Raw genomic sequence first — 14,368 nt, forward strand, 5'->3', positions numbered from 1 at the left:
ATGCAATCAGTGTTTGGTGATGAATGTCGGCTGTGGTTTTCTTGAGCATCGCTTTACTGCACTGCCAGATGTCAGATTCCACCCTCACTCCCCCCTCCCCAGTCCTCCATCATTCATTCGAAGGTTGCACCATTTTATTTATTTGTTTATGTGTTTTACCACCTACAAGCTTCTGGGCACTATTTATTGACAAACTCAATCGCTGCTTTCCTGAGCTGTCAGCAAAACCAACAGCGCAAACTTGTTGAGTTAAGAAAAATGATTTCCCGCTCTGTGCCTTTATATCTTCTTGTTCCTTTAGTGGGGCTTGAAAACGAATTGCTACCGAGATCGGTGAGCAGCCACATGTTCAAACTAATATATCCTGTGGCAGGGCGGAAGGCCTGCCCGTGTAAATAAGTGCATTTTTAATGTAAGTTTGGCAGGGATGGGGTTAAATCTATCCCAGCAACAATCACGAAAGGAATGGGGCCATTCCCCAATTAAGTAAGTCATGCTAATTGGGGAATGGCCACATGTATAGAAGGGAAGTCAAATCTTTTGTAGGGGGAAAGACTTTGGGGTGAGTGTTGGACTTGTGTGTTTGGCCAGTGTCTTTATAAGTGAGTAGTGAAGGTGAATGCCCAGCCTACCAGTGTTTATTCTTTGGTTTAAACTTTTGTTTTGGCCCTCGTGCCCTGTTTTTTTATCTTCCTGTTTTGTTCTGCTTGTGTTAATAAATGTGCACGACCGTGCTAAACCTGCAGCTTCCCTGTCTCCAAGTCTCTTTCCTGCCAATCACATCTGGGGCCACTGCGCTGTCCTTTCACAATTCCCTTCTTTTGCATGTCTGAAAGATCCTGTGGTTGGCATTTGTCACTAATCCAGTTTCTAAAATGGAATATTAATGCTTTCACATCAATGACATAAAAAAGTGGGATTTTAGTTGTCACAATATCTTATAACAAGGCATTTTGCTTTGTTAAATCGGGATTGTGTTTCTTTATCGTTCAGCACCTTAGAAATTAGCACCAGCACACTCCATTCTCATCTCTCCTGGACTGTCACCTGTTGATAACAAGCAGCGGTCTGAATGATCTATTGGTAGACAGCTCACTCTGCATCTTAAAAACAGCGCTAGCCAAACACTCTGTTCTCTGCTCTCCAGCACTGTCAACCTATAACTCAGTTATGAGCACTGAAACATTCCCACTGCTTGCAATGTCCTCCTGCAACCCGAGTGCAGATCAAGCGCTCACAACAAACACTACATTAATTACCAGCTGTGCTGGGCTATAGTGTTCACAGCCACTCTGCAAAGCAGGCTCCGTCTCCACTCCTGCACTCACATGCAAGCAAATGTAGCAATTCATCTTGAATAATTCCAAAAGGTCAAATGCCGAGGGCTCCTGTCGCTCTATAATTTATAACCCTGCCGCCATATCAGAGGGCCACAAAACACTATTGATGTAAAGATCAGCAGGCACTAATTTCTCCTGGTTTTGACTGCCGAGCCATTATCTTCCACTTCCTTTGAAACGAATTGACGGCTGTCATTGGGGCAGCACAGCTATTTGTTTAATTACTTAATTGGATGCCATTATTCAACTCAAGGCAGTTTTTAATACCTTTTAGATTATTATTTTTTTAAAGAGCAATGTGATCACTCATCAGAGAATCATTACCAACACTGCGAGCTGGGTAAGAGACTCACATGTTGAAGAGATAGGCCCCTCTGCCAAAGTGATTTTCCAGAACATTTTAATATACCTGATTTGAATATTCCACCATCACTGGCCTACACCAGCTTTTAATAAAACTTTACAGACCTAGTTCTTTTTCTCTCTCTTTTTTAAATCAATGCTGCCGTGTATGTCAAAATATTCACCTTTTTTTTCATTCTAATTATGGGAATATTGATGTTCAATCCGCGAGAAATACTGCTTACCTTTTAAAATGACACAATCAATTCCATTCTATCATTTCATTTAAAGATGTGCCTATGAAATTAATTGAGTTGAAAAAAGTTTTTAAAAGTAAAAAATAAAAAAAAAGTGATAAAAACCAGAGCTCTCAAGTCACCCTGTTACAGAGCACAGTATTCTCAATGCAAACGGTTCCAAATCCTTTTAGTGCCCTAAAGCTACAATATTCAAGTTTTTCCCTAGCCTGGGTAATGTACTGTCCCCCTTATTATATTCATATATTACAATGTACCACATTGAAAAAGGGGCTTTGAATCATTGAAATCATTTGCTCATCAACCCAGTGTACCCTTCATAACATCTGTACATCACTGCTGGTAAAATCAGACACTAGATCACTCACGGATATGATAGATTTTGACCAACACTACTCCAACAGGAGATCAGTTAGACAGTGGGGATGTTGAAGACACATACTTACATCTACGTTATTTACCTAAACAATGAAAGAAAAACGAACAACCGGGGAAAAAAACAGCTGTAAACTAAAACCATCCTTCGCTAGAAAACAATTGAAGAATTGTAGATTAGAAATATTTCTCTTCAAGGAAAAACACTGAGAAAGAAAACTAGTCTAAGCATCTGTTGAGGATTATTTTCTACTATAACCCCAGAGAAGACTTGCGGTTTGATACAGCAAAGTTGCTCAAACAACGTCTCCCAGTTTTCAAGGTTTCAAGCCACTGCTCCTGCAAAAGCCACTGCTCCTGTGGCTTTGTATTCCCTCGGCTTTAGTGATCAAATCAGCTGGAAATACACTTCATTTATTTGAAGGGCGGGATTTTAAGACCTCTTCTTTGGACTTGTTAGCGCAGGGGAGAGAGGGTGGAGGGTATTACCATCTCTAATGAGATGCGAGAGAGGGAGCTGAAGTCAGGCTTTTAAATTGAGCTGAGAGGAGAAACAGTAAGAACCGGTAGAGATTTATCGGGACCTGGGATCAATTCCCTTCACTGACAAAATAAATTAAAGCAGAGGAGGAATTAGCACCTACGGCATCATTCATTAGGCACAATCAAGACACTGTGGAATTAGTTGGAATCCCAGGGAGATGCTACTGCGGGAGAGGGAATAAAGTTGCCAGCGGGCTTAACCCCTTCTTTCCTGGAGCAACAAAGAAAGGAATGACAAGGCAAAGGTACAGGGATAGGAGAGACACTGGAAAATGAAGGGTGTGATATTCCTCACAATAAACCTACAGTATGGGTAACCGTGTCCCAGCGTGACCTCAGTAATTGACATGGAAGCCACTTTAATCTTTTAATGTTTGTGTTCTTCTCGTCTTTGAACCCAGGCCTCCAGAGCTGCAAAGCACTGTCTCCTTTGAAGAAAAAAGAATCCTTGATCAAACTGAAGTCCGAGATTTTCTCACCCCCAAAAATATATATATTTGTACTGTACTGTTCTCATACTGTGTGTGTGTGTGTGTGTGTGTGTGTGTGTGTGCTTTAGTGCTGTATGTTATTTTACATGTGATATACTGCAGCACATTTTATTAGGGCATTCAGCATGAAGTGAAATAGTTCCCCCAATGGTGCTGTGCTGCAGTGCTGGATTCCCTGCTCTGCAAACACATGTGCACATAGACACACTTCCAGGAAATGAAATGTAAATTCTAGCTGTAAATTCTAGAAGTCGGGAAGCTTAGTGGAGTATAAAGGAGTGTGCATTGTGTCCTGCCTCATTCACTAATGCTGTGGATCTCTCTGTGTGATTGATGGGAAGACGTATTTCCCAATACAGTGTTGAAATCTTTAGCATCAGAGCACAGCCACTCCCTCGAAAACTGACACTGGCATGTACCAAACTGAAGCCTAAGTGGCGCTGTGGGTTAATGGATTAGGTCTGGGTTAAAGTACGAAATGGGTAACAAGTCAAATGACTCCAGACACCACCTCATTTAATTCATATTCAGTGCCACTGTGCATCTTCACAGGATTGGTCATGGTCAGGTTTGAATGGGCATAGAGCCTGAACTGCTCCCCAGCTCCTAGCCTTTGCCACTAAGGTGCATGATTATGTCAATTTAATTAAACCCTTGCCAGATTGCTTTACTAAGTGCTCTCCCCAGTTTAAATAGGACTCTGACGAAGCGAGCGGTGATGTCACCACGGCCAGGCGCAGAGGCACAACGGGTGCCCCTTTACTTCATGGCAAGTCTATTCACAATTCAGAAAAAAGTCACTTTAACTGAGTTTTATAAACTTGCTCTAAACTCTCCATTCTCTCGCTTATACCAGAGTAGGATTAAGAGAATAAGAAAAATCACTGAATCAGAACCGGCAGACAATGATTGATGGAAAGACTTTCAAGCCCAGAATCTCAAACAGTTTATCTGCTTCAAAAAAGAAAGAGAAATCATTGCAGCAGCTGAAGGCTGTGGTCGGGTAAGAGTGTGTGTGTGTGTGTGTGTGTGTGTGTGTGTGTGTGTGTGTGTGTGTGTGTGCTCTATGCTCCCAGGCAGAGGAGTAAAAAGCACAGGCAAAACCATGGCAGCTACCAAAGTCGTGTCTCACAAAAAAAGCACAAGGAGGGCATTTTATAAATGAAATCCCATGCTCCAATGTGGTGCTTTTGTAAATGGGTTTATTTGAGGGAGGTGGAGGGCGGCGTCTGTCATGAAGTTTTTTCTTCCAAGCCATGTGTGCACCAGCAGATGAACAATCAAACAGTAAACCATTCTGGATGAAGAAGTGAGGGCTGAGCCATTGCAGTGCCAAACACACAAGTGAACGGCAGCACAGCCTGCATGTCTTGCACAACAGCACGAGATCCACTGCATGCAGTACAAATAAAATCATCTTCGTAAGGGCTACCCCGCTTTATGTGCCTTTGTGGGTAAGGCCAGCAATGCTGAAGAACTGCACTCCAATATATAAATGATATAGATTGTGTTGCTATGAAAGAAGGCTATATTTAAAGTAAACGTCTAATAAAAAGACCATATAATCAGCATACATTCAACTAAAAACTGCAGCTTGCTCTTCGGGTTCCATCTCTATCAGGAAGCGGGGCTGCTGTCGACTGAAGCTGCCCGAAGTTATCTGGAGAATCCACTCAGCTCGAATCAGGTTTGCTGTTTCCATTTTCCTGTTGGGCTTTATGTTAGCAGTGAGAACAAAAGTAAGGAATTTACATTTCTTCAGGATATCCTCGTTTTCGGGAAGTAGCCCCATTTTTGAAATCGATAGCCCCTTTTTTGGTAAGAAGCCCCATTTTTGGAATGGCTAGTCCAGCTTTTAGAAAGTAGCCCGTCAGAGTAGTGTGTGGCACCACTCGATGGTTTGTACTGTAGTTTAACTCCAGCCAAAGCAATTGGTACAAACAATAGCAGAGCAGTTCCAGTCATAGAATAGTTTGACTGCATCCAAACAGAGAGGCATATGGAACAACGGTGACCTGAGCAATCTGTTTCATTGTCTGTCTGCATAAAGAAGATGTGGTTAGACAGTATGTGTGTGTGAGTGTATAATGAATTGTGTGCAATGTAAACAATGACCAGTACTGTATCTAAGATAGGGTATACATTTATTTAATAAATATGTAATAAATTTACATATTTAATGCCCAGTCATTTAAAATCATTGAAGGGGATGGAAGAGATTGAACACTGCCTTTTAAATTCTTGCTCATTTTAACGTTGGTTCAAACCAAACATTCACCTGTGATTTTCCTCGAGCGAGGCACAGTCCCATTGTAGTCTATAAAGCTAATCTCCCCCTTTGTTTTACTTAATCCTCTGCTGTTGAAATGTTAACAGCTCCTCTGCCTTCGCTGGCTGCTGTTTAGCCCCTTCGGAGTTTTCCTGGCTTCTTGCAGCCGCAGAGCTCCCAGTGCAGGCAATTGAATGACCCTCTCTTTCCTTGCTTTCTCTAACTGCCATTCACTCTCGCTAATTTAATCTGACTGTGCGGACAGTAAGGTAACTGGCCTAAATGGTATAAGGTGCAGGTACAAATCAGCGGAAGGTAAACAGAGTGTAACACAGGCAATACGCAAGAACATTCATTGATTAAAACGAGTGTCTGCTTTAACAAAGCTTCTTTTAGTACTGCTTGCTAAAAACTGACTGACACAATATGACTGCAATGCTGGGGGGAGTCTGGGGGCCTTTGCTAGCTAGTAAATAGAATAAAAAATTGCCCAAACATTTAAAGGGCTACAGAGGTTACTGGAGCAAAGCTACTACATAGCCTGTCTTATGCAATACATTGTGCATGAAGAACATTTCTCCAAGTCAAAGAGGGCTTGAAAAGCAAAGGTCAAAGCATGTGTTCATTTTTATTTTTAAATGGAGGGATACTTGCATAGACATGCTGGATCAGTCAGTATACAGCAAAGTACACACTGTGCTGTAAAGCCCTTGTGATGTAGAGGAACAGCACTATTCAAACCCTGTCCTGATTCACTCAATAAACGTCCATGTGACACTGGAAATACTGACTTTGCAAATAAGACTGTGTGTGCGTGAGCGTGTGTGTGTGTGTGTGTGTGTGTGTGTGTGTGTGGGGGGGGGGGGGTTACATAGTTTTCTTTATGATGGGAGGGGCTGCTACATTTCAAAGCAATGTGACAAAGTCAAATTAAAAACATTCAAAGTCAGAATATCCTTGCAAGATACAGATTCAAATGGTTTAGCATCAATTGGGAAACAGTTGCACAGTCTTTATGCTTCTTGACAGGGCAGTCTGCAGCTGACGGAGGGATTTCAGCTAGCTCTGCACTGTTTCCAGCTTCTTTAGCATGCTTTAGGGGTGTGGGCAGCCGAGAAGGTTGTAGACTGGCCTCTGGGACAGAAAAAGCTTCTTCAGGCAATCTCTAAATATACCCCCTCTACAGTACCAGCACCGAGCAGGGCGTATGGGGAGCTGTGCTGTGTTGCTGTAACATCGACATGATCCATTGACTTTGGTGGCCCACAGATTTGCACTGGAATATGAAGACTTTCACATCCAGCCAAGGTTGATAGTGACGGGTGGATGTGAGCCGATGTGAAAGGAGTTTAGGCGCACACAGTACTGTACAGTAGATATATAGACCCTAAATAAGAAATGCTCTGCCTTCTCTGATCAGGGAAGCTGGGACTCTTACAGTTTTTATATCAAGATTGAAAATGTACTTTTAATTTTACAATCAGAACAGCATTTTCTTTTTGTCCTTTTTTAATGGCAATTTTATGAATGTGTGTATGTATGTATGTATGTATATATGTGTGTGTGTGTGTGTGTGTGTGTATATATATATATATATATATATATATATATATATATATATATATATATATATATATATATATTATGCCAGGTATGGATGTGGTGGACCAATCAACCTCTAAAGTTATTAACAGTCCTCTTAGTCGTTCACAATGAAAGCGAACCGTCTTAACAACCGCTTAGCGTCCCTGACCACAGATAAGGTGAACTACACCGCTCTTCCACAGGTAGAGTGCCTTCCACATTCGACAACACCAGTGAGAGAAGGAGCTGCAAGGCGTGTCTGCTTGAGCACGGTAAAGAATAGGTTGGCATATTAATAAAATTGGCAAACCAGGCTAAATGAATAGTATAACAACGGGAAAACGTGGCAAAACTACAAACAATAGCATGCAAAAATAGCATGGAACAGTTTTCTAAGGGTTCATATAGTGTTTTAAGTACTGAATATACGTAGTTTGTAACAGACGACAAGGGACGTGTTAAAATAAACCTGCATTACTCTTCCACTGCTGGATGTCCCATAAGGTGAATTATTTAACACACACATTGACAGATAAACCTCTGTCTGCCACTGTGGACAGTATTGCCCATATAAAACAGTGCAGTCTGGTTACTCTTTTCCTGAGTAAATGACCACATTAACAATGTTTGTATTAAACAGTGCATCAGAATTACTGCTGGCTCTTATTTAAAGGTGCACCAAATTGATTCTAGAGACCCAATTTCACCAACCTCTTGCATAAAGACAGAATCCGTTTATTTTATTTGTATTCCTGTTTTAACAATCCCCCAGCTCCCAGGCCCAGGGGCTCTCATTCCACTGAGTCATCATAGAGAGCTGCCTCAAATATCGATCTTAAACAGCTTCAAAATCCCACCACTTTTCAAGCTACTAACTCTTATGTCAATAACATCTTTTCATTGTCTCCGTGCCATATTTCTCCCTGTAAGCTCTGGTGTCTTTCAGCCTGATTTCTATCTAAGTGTGTGTTTGTACAGAGAGGAACAGGCAACATCTTAACCCTTAAAGTGCTGTTCACATTGGGTATGTACCCTTTCAAAATAATGACCAGTATTGTATCAAGCTGGGGTGCGTATTGACGTCATTGATTATATCTTTACGGTTGGTAAGCAAAGCACAGATCAATTAACAGTGATAGTCTTTGGTGGTTTTGTTATATTGTTAACAGGGAACACCTCCATCGCAGAGCATATATTATAACTATTTTAAAGCCATTAGCGCTAGTTCTAACAGAGTGAGTTCCGAACTGCACGGGATCCTCACTCACAGCGCCCACACCCCCAGCAGCTGCTTTTACATAAAAGGCAAATAATATGAAACACATTTCAGCTATTAATTATTTAATTGAAGCATTCAAACCATAATTGATGTAATTACTTCTATTATGCTGGGCTGAAAGACACAGACGCAGCCTTTTATGTTCCTGATAATTACACTGTAGTTTATTCTTTTTAGTTTTAAAGAAGGAAATCACCCACTAGGAGAAAGGTTATGAGACACAAGTTATGTCAACAGCACACAGTATATTTCCCTTGCCAAGGATATAGATTATAGGTGTTGATATCAGGAGAAGAGGAGGTCTCTCTGACTCAAATCTGCAGCATGTACCTGTACTATAAAATAACACCTCATAGTAAGTGCTTATGAATATTTTCAGCAAAACCAGATACTAAGATATAAGTGCTTCCCAGGTCAATAAACCAACCAGAATAATCCACTGTGGAATAACTACTGGCAACTAAAGTCTATGTAAAGTTGAATCAAATGTGTATGAGCTGTTTCCAAGATATACAGCTTTCCACATACCCAACACTGTGTAATTCACAGTATGTGGATCAACATACTGAAACAAATATCAGAACGATTGGAACACCTCCGTCAGTATGGTACTACAGTCCATATAGCATATATCACAGTAGACTGCAGTGTGTTTACCCCTTCCATAGAATACCAGGACTGCACTGTTGTTCCAATACATATAGTGGGTATCCTACAGTCTAACTGCACTTGAAGTCCCAGTTCGCAACACCTCATGCTCCTTCTTGCCTGCAGTGCTTCTCAGTTGTCAGTTTCCCTTGGTGCTCTGTGTAAACATTATTAATTGCAAACAAAACAAAAACAAAAAAATATAAGTTGTGAAGAAACCTCCAGACGAGGCTAATCCTTCCCCTGTCGGAAAGCCAGTTCTTTATCATGTCCGACGCGTCACCGTGGCAGACTGCAGCCCCAGTTGCCATGAATCACTATTACTGCTGACTCTCAGGTTGTTTCGCGCTTCGCTCATTGCAGAGGTCCCCACGTGGGGAGTGTGTGTGTGTGTCTGTGGGTGGGTGTGTGTTGTGAATTCCAACTCCTAGGTTGCTTCATGCTTTCCTCATTGCAGAGGTCTTTGAGCCCCGCGAGGAGAAATGCTCACCAAACTCAAACTGGCCTCAATCTGTGATTCACACCTCCCCTCTCTCAGGAGGACTCCACTCACCTACGCTGGCACCAGCAAACATACACTTCATCACTGCCAGCACAAACGGCATTTCAAATGGCAACCCACTGAAGCACCTTCTTGAGCATTGTCATCGTCAGGGTTAAGCCTTTCAAAGAATTCCTGTTAACTCTTCAAGTCAGTAATTCAAGGGAAATACAGATCAGTCTTATTTCCTATTAAACTGATGAGAAATTCGAACATGCTTTATTTTAAGCGGCACTTTTAGTTTACTAACTGTTAACAGCTATCTTTCAAACTTATTAACACATGTTGTTTAATTGGTGTTAATAGTTATTCAAACTTTACTTTCTGATAAATTATATATATATATATATAATTTATCAGAAAGTAAAGTATATATATATATACAGAGTTTATTAGTGGAGCTCAACCCAAGAAAAGCCTTTAATAAAACTGTCTTGTCGCATCGTCACAATACTGCTTGAGACACCAAGCTTCATCAGATCTGCCCAATTTCCTTAATTAAAGACGCATTGCTTATTTTGCTTTTAATCATGTGTATCGGTAGGGGGTTTACGCATGTGAAAATGTGGTGTGAATCTCCTCCGTAGTTTATCTGCGGGAGAAATGGGACCGGGGGCTGGGAGCTGGTGTGGGATTCTGAAGGCATTTTTATTAATTTGTCACTGGCTTTAGCATTCATGAAGGTACTCAGAAGCAACTTTGCTGCACGAGGGAGGACTTATGCAAGAAAGGAATAACAGAGAACATAACGCTGCTTTAAATGAGTCACCATCTTCACTTGTTATGTTTTCCTGCATCTTGAATCCCATTCCATTTTTTTGTTTCGCCTTCAATCATATCAAGATATGATCTCAATGTGCTGTTTAATATCTGCATAGTAGACAGTAATCCATCCATCCATCCATTATCATTAACCGCTAAATCCTTTACAGTCGCGGTGAGGTGGAGCCTAACCCAGCAGACACAGGGTGCAAGGCAGGACGCCAGTCCATCACAGGGCACCACACACACAAACACAAACACACAAACTCACAAAGAGGGCAATTTAGAATGACCAATCAACCTGAACAGCATGTACTTGGACTGTGGGAGGAAACCAGAGTACCCAGAGAAAAACCACACAGACACAGGGAGAACATGCAAACTCCACACAGACAGACCCCTATTCCGGAACCGAACACAGTTGCACATAGAGAGGACACAGGACGGGCCAAACCCCACATCCGTGCATGCAAACGCTGAGGGCACTGGCAGGCAGGCAATGCACAGTAACAAATACAGGAGGTCAAGCAGGCAAATGCTTCAGCTAAAGCCTTTGTCTCTGCAGTTAATGCAATGCACTGTTCTGCATGGTGTTCTTTAGAAAGCGAGCTGCGATCGCCCTTGGAGTAATGGCCTACTCGTTTTACTATCCACCTACCTTCTAACTAATTTCAGTGCTTTGAACTCTCTTCTCTTTCTTGATTTTTCCTTCTATCAGTCTCTCTCTCTCCCACACTCACATCCTCTCACATTTCTTCGCTTTAACATACACAGACTGTCTTTCTCTCTTTTTCCCTCCCATTCTCTCTCTCTCTCTCTCTCTCTCTCTCATTCATATGCACGTACTCTCTCTTTCACTCTCCCTCTCTCTTCTTAAAGGGTACAATCACAACTAATCTGTAAAAGCCCTTCAGGAGAACTTGTCAGTGGACAAGTAAAGACTTGATTTCACCCTTTTTTAGTTGATACACATTGTGTGACCTTTACCTCAATCCTATGTGTTTGATTTTGATACAAATAATCAAAAGGGTTGAGATTAACTAAAAGGCCATGCTTGTTGGATTTTGTTTTTGGGGGGGCTGGGCTTTTTTATTGGATTTCTGTCCTGGCAAGAAAACTGGACTAATAGGGAGTGTAAGCAGTGAGGTGGGTGATTGACCCACGCCCTGAAAGTAATGCACTGCAATTGACTAGCTTTGCATAACACTGCTACTGCATTTATGAAGCTTTCTAACCAGGAAAATGAAAATGTTCAACACATGTTAAAATATAAAATGATGTGTTTTATTGGGAGCAATCAGTGGTCAGGTTTATCTGGTTAACAGACGGCCGCATAATCAACTCTGTGGTGTAAATTACAACTCCAGCTAGTCAAATTCCTTCTACACCTGTCATACCATCGCGATGTCTCCTCTCTTCCATTTACAAATTCCTTCTACACCTGTCATACCATCACGATGTTTCCTCTCTTCCATTTACAAATTCCTTCTACACCTGTCATACCATCGCGATGTCTCCTCTCTTCCATTTACAAATTCCTTCTGCACCTGTCGTACCATCGCGATGTCTCCTCTCTTCCATTTACAAATTCCTTCTACACCTGTCGTACCATCGCGATGTCTCCTCTCTTCCATTTACAAATTCCTTCTGCACCTGTCGTACCATCGCGACGTCTCCTCTCTTCCATTTACAAATTCCTTCTGCACCTGTCGTACCATCGCGACGTCTCCTCTCTTCCATTTACAAATTCCTTCTGCACCTGTCGTACCATCGCGACGTCTCCTCTCTTCCATTTACAAATTCCTTCTGCACCTGCCGTACCATCGCGACGTCTCCTCTCTTCCATTTACAAATTCCTTCTGCACCTGTCGTACCATCGCGACGTCTCCTCTCTTCCATTTACAAATTCCTTCTGCACCTGTCGTACCATCGCGACGTCTCCTCTCTTCCATTTACAAATTCCTTCTGCACCTGTCGTACCATCGCGACGTCTCCTCTCTTCCATTTACAAATTCCTTCTGCACCTGTCGTACCATCGCGACGTCTCCTCTCTTCCATTTACAAATTCCTTCTGCACCTGTCGTACCATCGCGACGTCTCCTCTCTTCCATTTACAAATTCCTTCTGCACCTGTCGTACCATCGCGACGTCTCCTCTCTTCCATTTACAAATTCCTTCTGCACCTGTCGTACCATCGCGACGTCTCCTCTCTTCCATTTACAAATTCCTTCTGCACCTGTCGTACCATCGCGACGTCTCCTCTCTTCCATTTACAAATTCCTTCTGCACCTGTCGTACCATCGCGACGTCTCCTCTCTTCCATTTACAAATTCCTTCTGCACCTGTCGTACCATCGCGACGTCTCCTCTCTTCCATTTACAAATTCCTTCTACACCTGTCATACCATCGCGACGTCTCCTCTCTTCCATTTACAAATTCCTTCTGCACCTGTCGTACCATCGCGACGTCTCCTCTCTTCCATTTACAAATTCCTTCTGCACCTGTCGTACCATCGCGACGTCTCCTCTCTTCCATTTACAAATTCCTTCTGCACCTGTCGTACCATCGCGACGTCTCCTCTCTTCCATTTACAAATTCCGGCAGTTTTCTCTGCGGTTCAGAAACATCATAAGGAATAAGCACAAGCTGATTTATAAACTGGAGCCCTGAAACCAATTAAAACCTAATTAATTTTGAACCCTCAGGCAACATTTCTGCTGTCAGTCAGGCCTTGCAAAGACAAGCAAGATACTGTAGGAAAAAGAGAGAAAGAGAGAGTGGAATGAATGAAGGAAGTAAAGAGAAGGAAAGGAGAGCAAGAGAAAGGGGTAGAATGGGGTAAAGGAGAGATCAGGAGAGTTTGCGCAAGAGGAGATTAAGGTGAAGAGAAAGAGGGGAGCAGATTAATTTGCACAATAGCTAACTCATATAATTAAGAATATATATATATATATATATAAATAAAATTAAGAATATTATATAAAAAATGAATTGATTACCTGCAAGAGTTAGGGGCCAAGGCAGTCGCAGGTCATCATGGATCTCTGTTTGCAGTGCAGTCAGGAAAACAGAAGCCCTTTTTTTGTGTGCTTGGGAAGTGACAGTATTATAAATAACTGGTCTTAAACATCTGTGCGATTTGCTCTCTAACAATTAATCCTTTTCAATGTAGCCCCCCCTTTTCTGAATGCTCTCTTTTTGCAAATAAAGGATAGAAGGAGAAGAAAAGTAAGAAGAAAAAAGCAGGAGAAGATGAAAAAGCAAAAGCAAAGGAAGAAGAGGAAAATGAAGGAATAAAAAACACAAAAACAAAAATAGAAGAGCGTCATTAACACTGCAGGCTTAATCAGTAATCAGCTCCTGAAACAAATACTCTGATCAGCCTTGATTAGGCGCGAGGCCCACTAGGTGCAAAGAGCCTCTCATATGCACTTCACTTTGATTTCCATAGCTTTTGTGTCACTTCTAATTGCCAGAAATTGAATTTGCTGCTATAATATAATGACAGGCTGAGAGAATTGCCCTAATTAAGGTTACCCTTGTGGATACAATCACAAGCCTATCCCAAGCTGATACGGTTCTACCGGGACTGGGCCACTGTGCGGTCTCCCTGTGACCTTCTAATGACTTCCAGAATGGAAAGAGGAACAGTGCTTAACTAACAATGGAAACCTGCGCTCTTGTACCGAACTGCCTGCCTTGCAACTGACAGCACATACTAACGGGCTGCTAGAAACCCAGACTGCGCGTCACGCTCAATCCCATCTGTAAATGTTCCATGCTGGCTCCTAGAAATGTAAAGGTCATTCAACCATTGATTACTGTGTTTTTTTTTTTTTTCATTAGGAGTTAAATGCGACTGGGTCTTTGAATTTGGGGCTTAAATTTGAGTAAAATACGGATCTCCTTTTTTCACCTTTCATTTATCTTGGGAAGA

General features: G+C 41.9%; 1 protein-coding gene across 1 annotated transcript in view; it reads right to left on the bottom strand.

Moving 5' to 3' along the window:
* The window catches only part of LOC121298155 (voltage-dependent calcium channel subunit alpha-2/delta-2-like), a 208,196-nt gene that overhangs the window by 119,341 nt on the left and 74,487 nt on the right, over nt 1-14,368 (bottom strand). The gene's annotated exons all lie outside the window — the stretch shown is intronic.

Source organism: Polyodon spathula, chromosome 23, assembly GCF_017654505.1.
Source record: "Polyodon spathula isolate WHYD16114869_AA chromosome 23, ASM1765450v1, whole genome shotgun sequence".
NCBI lineage: Eukaryota > Metazoa > Chordata > Actinopteri > Acipenseriformes > Polyodontidae > Polyodon > Polyodon spathula.